This window comes from Hippopotamus amphibius, chromosome 17 (assembly GCF_030028045.1).
Source record: "Hippopotamus amphibius kiboko isolate mHipAmp2 chromosome 17, mHipAmp2.hap2, whole genome shotgun sequence".
Lineage (NCBI taxonomy): Eukaryota > Metazoa > Chordata > Mammalia > Artiodactyla > Hippopotamidae > Hippopotamus > Hippopotamus amphibius.
Window position 1 is genome coordinate 2,689,270 of NC_080202.1, and position 8,333 is coordinate 2,697,602.

At 49.7% G+C, this 8,333-nt stretch overlaps 1 long non-coding RNA gene across 1 annotated transcript; it reads left to right on the plus strand.

Moving 5' to 3' along the window:
- Positions 1 to 2,168: 2,168 nt before the first annotated feature.
- LOC130839892 (uncharacterized) lies at positions 2,169 to 7,756 on the plus strand. Its single transcript, XR_009049922.1, has 3 exons — positions 2,169 to 2,694; positions 4,014 to 4,192; positions 7,739 to 7,756. It is a non-coding gene; the product is annotated as an uncharacterized LOC130839892 (long non-coding RNA).
- The last annotated feature ends 577 nt before the right edge of the window (positions 7,757 to 8,333 follow it).

Consider the following 8,333-nt stretch of genomic DNA (forward strand, 5'->3'; position numbering starts at 1 on the left):
TGGGACAGGGTACTTCCTGGGGCAGCCGATTATTGTGGTGGCATCCCTCTGCTGGTGCCATCCAGAGCCTTGTTTCTCTCTGTGGATGAGCGGGGTCTCAGGTTTGGGGGTGCAGAGAGGCTTCTGAAGCAGGATACCCCTCGTCAGTGCCCCTTCACCCTGCTTCAGCTCTCGGTGGGGGAGGGAAGACTCAGGTCTGAGGGGTAAAGGGGCTTCCTGTCCGGGTGATGGCTGTGGCAGCTGCTGATTGCAGCACTGTGGTGCGGCCACGGCGTGGCTGCTGTGAGTTCCTGCCGCAGGTCTGAGTAGAGTGTGCGGCGCGAGTGCCAGGAATCGCCATCCTTGTTCTCTCTGCCTGAGGCAGCTGGGGAGTCACTGGGTAAGAAGGGATTTTCTTGCTGCTGAATTTAAAGCTCAGAATCTCGCCAAGCAGTGAAGAGCAGCCCTGGGTTAGAGCTCCCTCCTTCCAGCTCACGTTAGGAACCTATCTCGTGAAGACTTTGCCTCGCGTGAGCTACCAGTGAGTGAATGAACGAACACATTTTATTTATTCACTTTGCGCTCGGGACACTCTTAGATCTGTGGTTCTCAGCCGGGGGCGTTTTTGCCCCCGAGGAGGACAGTTGCAGGGTCTGGAGACATTTTTGGCCGTCAACACTTGGGGAGAGGTTGTCACTGGCATCTAGAAGGTAGAGGCAAGGGATGCTGCTGAACATCCCACAATGCGCAGGACAGCCCCCCTGCAGGAAAGAACGATCCCGCCCCAAATGGCAACAGCGCCCAGGCTGAGAAGCCCTGGGGAAGGCAATCTGCCATGGCGGCCTGTGACCACCAGGTGACAGTCATGCCTGATACCGGGATGTTAAATCACAGGTGCTCACTAGCCCCGCGGCTGATTGTAATAAGTCCATCACTCTCACCTTAACATACACACGAGTTGTCTTTAAATTACAAAGTGAAACATTCTTTGCAACAGATTCGAATAATATACAAGTATGTAAAGTACAACATAAGGGTTCCTCTGTTCCCCCTCCAAGGCTTACTCCAATCAAAGAATTGAGCTTGAATCTGTGTATCTGTCCAGATTCTTTTAATTAATTAATTAATTAATTAATTGGCTGAGTTGGGTCTTCAGTTGCTGCCCCTGGGCTTTCTCTAGTTGTGGGGGGTGGGGGCTACTCTTCGTTGTGGTGCACAGCCTTCTTATGTCAGTGGCTTCTCTTGTTGCAGAGCACAGGCTCTAGGCGTGTGGACTTCAGTAGTTGTGGCGCACAGCCCCAGTAGTTGTGGCGCACAGGCCCAGTAGTTGTGGCTCACAGGCTTAGTTGCTCCATGGCATGTGGGATCTTCTCGGACCAGGGATCGAACCCATGTCCCCTCCATTGGCAGATGGATTCTTAAACACTTCACCACCAGGGAAGTCCCAGATTCTTTTCTCATATATGTGTGTATGTGTATGTGTATATATATGTATATGTTGTGTGTATGTGCACACACATGTCACTGGTATTGTACTGTGTTTGTTTTTGTTTTGCAACCCACTTTTAGTTCTCAGCACTATACTGTGGATGTCTCTACAAGCACTTTAGAGCTACCTCACGTTTTAAATGGATGCATAGTGTTCTGGTGTAAGATGCCATAGAGTTTATTTATACATATTCTTATTGATGCGCACTTGAGTTCTTTCTAATTTTTTTGATGATGCAAGCAATTCTCTGTTCATGCTGCTATTTTTATAGGATAGATTCCTGGAAATGTGATGAGTCAGAGTGTATGTATGTTGGAACCTTGGTGACATGGCAGCACTAATTCATCCTCTAACAGTGCAGGAGAGGACCTACTTCCCTATACTCTCACCAACATTGGATACTATCAATATGTTACTATCCTTAATTTATATTTTATTGTATGAGTTTGGATATACTTTTATATGTTTATATTTTCATATGTTTATCAGTCTATTTCCCTTTCCCATTTTTATATTTGTTTTCTTAAAAAAATCAATTTGAAGTAGTTCTTTACATGTTTTGCTTATTAATGCTTTGTCTGAATTTTGATTTTGAATAACAGGTGACTTAGGAATAAAACTTAATGTTTTCTCAAATAGCTAGCTAATTGAACAAACAGCCTTTATTAAATAATTCCTTCCTTTCTCGTTGTAATGAATCGCATGCATCCCTGGGTCTATTTTTGGACTCTGTTCTGTCTAATCTTGTGCCAGCCTCACAGTGTTTTGTTCATTGTAGCTTTATTGCTGGTGAGGAGGGATGGGAAGAGTGCTACAACGTGTACTGTGATGTACAAAAGCCGAGTGGGAGGAGAAGTCATGGCAAGGGATTCAAAGAAGCCAGAAGCTAAAGAGGGAATGTGTGCAGCAGGAAGAGGGAATGGCACTATGTGAGGGCGGGCTTGGATCACGTAGGGCCTGGAGGCCGTGTAAACTGCATCTTTATCCTTAGAGCCAAGGGGCCACAGAAGAGTTCTGACCAGAGGAATAACATGACCAGGTCTGTGTTTTATTCAACTTTCTCTGGACTTCTGTTTCCACCCACGATGGAGTAACTGGCACCGGACCAGCCTTCACACCACAAACCTGTATAAAACTTGACGAGACATAAAGGATAGCTATTCTTGGGCCGTGAATGACAGGCAGCAGAAGACTGCTGATCCCTGACTGAAGGGAAAACTCATGAGGTAAGCCCCATGGCTACCCACCTTTCTGTCTGGGGACAATTTCCCAACCATGACACCAAGGGCTGGAGTCCAGCAGAGCACGGAGGCCCTGCTAAGCTGAGGGTCCAGTAGAAATCTGGGTCCAGAGCAGCTAGAAACCGTGGGGCAAGGTACACAGAGGAGGGCGTTGTGTAAGGACCACAATACTCTGCTTGCATGTACACTATACCTTGATAAGGTGGATTTTCTTTTTTATTAAATTTAAGTAATAATTAATTAATACATTAATTTTGGCCGTGCAGCTTGTAGGATCTTATTCGCCTCACCGGGGAATCAAACCCCAGTTCATGGCAGTGAAAACCCGTCCTAATCACTGGACCACCAGGGAATTCCCAATAAGGTTGATTTTTAGGACAGCTTTCCCTGGATGCACTATGGGGAATGGATTGCAGGGAGTGGTGAGCAGATGCAGGGGTCCTAGTTTGTAGGCTGTCACCATGATGCAGGTGAGAGACAGTGGTGGCTCCGACCACCGTCGTGGAGCATAAAGGGTGAAGGTTCTGGATGTGAAATGGTGGTGGGGTGGGTGTGGGGGACCAGAGAAAGGGAGCAGAGAGGGTGCTCCCTGGGCTTCTGGCTCATAGTCTGGTTGGGTGCTGGCAACAGCCTTGGGGAGAGAACCATGAAGAGGGCCAGTTTGTTGTGGCAGGGGGCGGGGGAGGGGATCCAGAAAGGTCGTAAAGTTAACGTAGGATGGGTTGGGTTTGAGGTGACTGAGAAAGTCGAGTCTATATAGCTATATTTTTGGCCACGCTGCATGGCATGTGGGATCTTTGTTCCCCGACCAGGGATCAAATCTGCATTCCCTACAGTGAAAGGCGAAGTCTTAAGAGCTGGACCACCAAGTCTTTGTGTTTAGAATGTAGTTGGAGATACAGATATGAAAGTCTGAGCTGAAGATGTCAGTTTGTACCGATGGTAACGGAAGTCTAAGGAAGGGGTGAACTCATTGAGGGGAGAGAACAGACTGGGAAGAGGAAGTAATCGTGGCTTGAGCTTCAAAGAGCTTCTCATCTTTACCAGCTGGGCAGAAGGAGAGGAGCAGAGGGAGGAGTAACGGCCACAAGATGAGGCAGTGGGAAGAAAGGGGGAGGTCCCTTGAAGGTTGCCTAGTCATTATCCAATTTCCCACTCCATTATCTTGGGTTTTTTTTTGAAATTTATTGAAGTGTAGTTGATTTACAATGTTGTGTTATCCGCTATACTATCTTGATTTAAAATTTAAACTCTTACAATAACCCTGAGAATTAGACAAAGCGAGTACTACCCTAATTTTACAGGTGAAGGAACTAGAGGCTTGGAGGGCAGATGACATCTGAAAGCGGCTAATGAACAGCTGAGATGAGCGCAAACCGGTCTTCTGACTCCTAAATCCTGGGCGTCTCTGCTTAGAAGACGATCACTGAGCTGCCACAGGAGACGTGTCCACAAACAGGTTTATTTTTTAAATCATAAAACGGTATGTTTTATGATTTTATATGTTATGAGTTGGTGTTTTAAAAAGTGGAAGATATGGGAAAAAAGTAACTACCTGCGACAGTTTCACGGAGCTCTCTTCCCGCTGTCCGCACGTAGACACACACACACTAAAGCTGTTCCTTTTGACATAATTAGTCTCATGGTGTACAGTCCATTTATAGCCTTTAAAAAACTTAATATGTTGTGATCCTTCCTCATGCCTTGAAATAATGAGTAACTGGTTCTGAGTGACTTAGAAAAGAAAATAGAACGGCTTGGCAGAAGCAAACAAGGCCTGTTGGGTGGGTGCCCTTCAGTCCTTCCCAGCTGCCTGTGATCTGTTTATATACCTTTTATGGAACATTTGAATTCACTTTTGGAATGAATGGTGGTGCAGGAGCTAAAGTCTCCTGGGCACAGGCTTGTAATCTCCACCACTCTCATGCAGCCCTGGAGGGCAGGTGTTGTGTGCCCCGGCCTGACCTGACGTTCCCGGGCCCGTGGGTCCATGTGGGCTTCTGGTTTATGGGGACAGAATGAACACACTCTTCCCCAGGCCCCCAAGGTGAAGCCACACCATATTTCAAAGATGAAACCTCGGCAGGCCCTATGCTCAGTTCAGGGAAACTAAACCGATAGGTTCATATGGGTGTCGGGATCGGTCCCTGGCAAGATCCAGTTTCAAACCCAACACCAATCCAGAAGCCACACGCACAAGTCTGGAGCCGGAAGGGAACACTGCTCTAAGGGATGGGTGGAAGCACCGTTTCCGGGTGCGTGGCTGGGGCAGCAGATCTAAGGCGGATGTTACCTTGATCCTGGGACCGTTGCCTGCCTGCCCTAGGAAGCTTCCCTGGTGCACGTGTTCTTAAGATGCAGTCCGTCCAGCTTTGAAATGCTGGGGCTGATAGGTCATGCTGGGGAGAGAGCCAGGAAGTCTGCACGAACCAGGGGTGTGCGGTCAGAAGGCAGGCAGGTCCTCCTCCACCTCTGTCTGCATTTCTTCAGGCTGAATTTTCCCAGCTTTGTCTTCACTCAACGTTTTACGTTCATCCAGGCTTTATATCACCTTTGCTCTCCCCCAGCTCTCATACTTACTGTCTCCATCTTCTGTGCGTTGTGAATTCTCCAACTAGTTTTGACCATCCTGAGGCTGATTTAACCTTCAACTTGACCTAAGCCTGTGCCCAGCCATCAGCAGGTGCTCCTTTCTGGGCCTCACCTGCCCGCCCCTCTGCCCCCAGCAGGGAGATGGGGTTACTGTGCTGCCTTTTCACCTTATGACCGACATGTCAGCCCAGCAAAGTGTGAAGCCCACCTGTACCACTCTGAATTACAGCTGCCACCATATGAGCCTGTTTTTGCTTTTCATAGATGATTCAGAACTGGGGGTTCCGCTTGACTCTTAAATCCCATTGTAGCATCTATACTGCTCTGGTTGGCTTGTGTTCACCGTAAGGGACCCCACGAGGTGTGGTTTTAGACAAAAGCTGTGCCCCTCCTTTGTGGCCAGGGGTGGACTCACCGTTCAGTACTGCTTCCTGGGCTGCCCACTGAGCGGTGATCCACCAGACTGACCAGTGGATTACTGGTGGTGACTGAGCCAGGGGTGGGCAGGCAGGGTAAACGGGGTCGACTAGTCCTTCCGTGACATTTGCTGTATGGAGACTGGTGGGGAGAAGGTCTCTTCCATTTTGGATCCCAAGCTGTAAGGGTGTAGCTCGGACCTGCTTCTGGGCACCTTTCCTGCCACGTGGCAAGAGTGTTCCACTTACAACACTTCTGCCTGGCACACAAGGACATTTATTATCTGATATGACTTGAAGCCTGAAAACAAGCAGTTTTGAACAGCTCAGCAGTGTCACTGAAGTTTCTCATCCTTCTATTCCGTTATCATATCCATTTGGGTAAACTTGGAGGAGGTAAGGACGTGTCCAGGGTCAGCCCTGAAGGTCTGATTCCAGAGCACGCCCTGCAGAGCTGCAGGAGTTGCCAGGTTCCCCACCAAGACGAGGGTGCAGGAGGCAAACGCGAAGTGGGAGGCGTTTCCAAAGCCGGAACCCCCTTGGTTGGTCACCTCACAGGCAGGCAGCCTGAACCCACCATTTTACCCCAAGAGGGGTACTGAGAGTTAGGGATGGGTAAGGAAGGTAGAAAACATCGGAAGCCAGGCTGGGACAAGGGGGAGGGCGTGGGGTCTGGTGACCGTCACCGGCAGAAATTTATGCCCGTGAGTGAAAGGGCTCCCGCGTGCCGAGGAAACCATCTCGCGTCGATCCAGGGGTGTTGTCATAAGCTCTGTGGTTGAGGTTTCCTGACAATTTCCATCTCTTCCTGAAAAAAGGCCAATAGCAGCTGGAAGTGCAGCTTGACCTAAAGTTCTTGTGGCAAAAGAATCCAAGCCGGTTTCAGGGCACGTGCTTTTGAACGTATTCCTCTGTCAGGTCAGATGTTTCAGGTTGTTTGCCGACCAACCCAGACATTTAAAAACCATAACGAAAATCCTTAGAAAGTGGATCCGTTTGATTGTGCAGTTCGATGGTGCCGAGGGCGAGGTCCTCTCAGTCTCTGTGCTTTGCTGTGCGTGGTGTGGGAGCAACGCTTCTTTTCCATCTTCAGAGGGAAAGAGACCATTTCCCAAGTCTCTTTCTTAGGAGCCAGGAAAACCCCAGCAACCTGCTCGGGTACCACTGGCCTAAGCGCGCATGGACACCCCATCCCTGGAGCCGTCAGCGGTGGCCAGTGGGCTGGAATGACCAGGGCTGGTGTGGAAGAACAGAGCCCATCCCTCGAGCCCCCTGGATGCTGGGGAGTTGTGTTTTCCAACCTGTAGAAGAAAAAGATAAAAAGCCATTTGTGGTGATTTAGGGTGAGCTAGAATGTGGGATTCAGAAAGTCTGGGCGCCTCTGGTGAACGCGTGGGCAGCCCCGCGGGAGGCCGAGGAGCCTCCCCGCGGGGCGCCTGTGCTGAGGGAAGGGGCCGACCGTGGTGGGCTGGGCCGTGCACAGCTTCAGGTCAGAGTGGGAGGTGGTCCTGAGGAGGGCAGGATATGTCCACAGCCAGCCTGCGTGGAATCACAGGGTTTCAGGGAGCAAAGGGGCCCTGCGTGAGGAGAAAATGGGCAGTTTCAGGGGGATGGGAGGGACCCTGGGTTTGGGATGCCTCTGACAAAACATGTTGTGAATCCCAGGGTGACCCTGGTTCCCTTTGGACTCCAGAGCATCGGAGGCAGCAATGGTGGGAGAAGAAGGTACCCAGTGGACAGTAGTGCCCCCGGGGACCCCCAGAAACACTGGGAGGAGGGGTTGTGTGGATCTGGGACCCTGGCCTTAGTCTGTAGGGGAAGGAGCAAGGAAACGAGAATGGTGACTATAAATGTGACCCTGCTCATATCCGCAGGCTTGTGTGGCCGGGACATGAGGGTCTCATAAGTTATAGAGCGAGGAGGTCAGCCTTACTTAGCCTGTTCCTTGTCTCGTGGCTTAAGATAATTCATTTGGGACTTCCCTGGTGGCGCAGTGGGTAAGAATCCACCTGCCAATACAGGGGACACGGGTTCGAGCCCTGGTCTGGGAAGATCCCACATGCCGTGGAGCAACTAAGCCCGTGCATCACAGCTACGGAGCCTGCGCGCCTAGAGCCCGTGCTCCGCGACAAGAGAAGCCACTGCAATGAGAAGCCTGCACAGCACCATGAAGAGTAGCCCCCACTGGCCGCAACTAGAGAAAGCCCGCACGCAGCAGGGAAGACACAGTGCAGCCAATAAATAAAGAAATTAAAAAAGAGAGAATTCATTTGAATTCTGCTCATGAAACCCTGGTGTGTCTGTGACCATGGTATCGTTAGTGTACAAATTCACTTGCGTTATACGATCGCTTCACTTCCATTTTTTCACAAACCACACTGTTAGTTGGAGCAGATACTGCATCCCCATTTGATGGATGAGGAAATGGAGATTCAGAGAGGTTAAGCTTCTTACCAAGGTCACACAGCTGGTAGGTGCTAGGATCACGGTTCTGACCACCTAACACTTCTAATTCAGATTCTCTTTCTGACTATGCCCGGGTCCCCCCAATATATAAGGAGCTTGTTTCTTTCCTACTAAAATATTCTTGGCCAGACAACAATTATTTCATTCCCA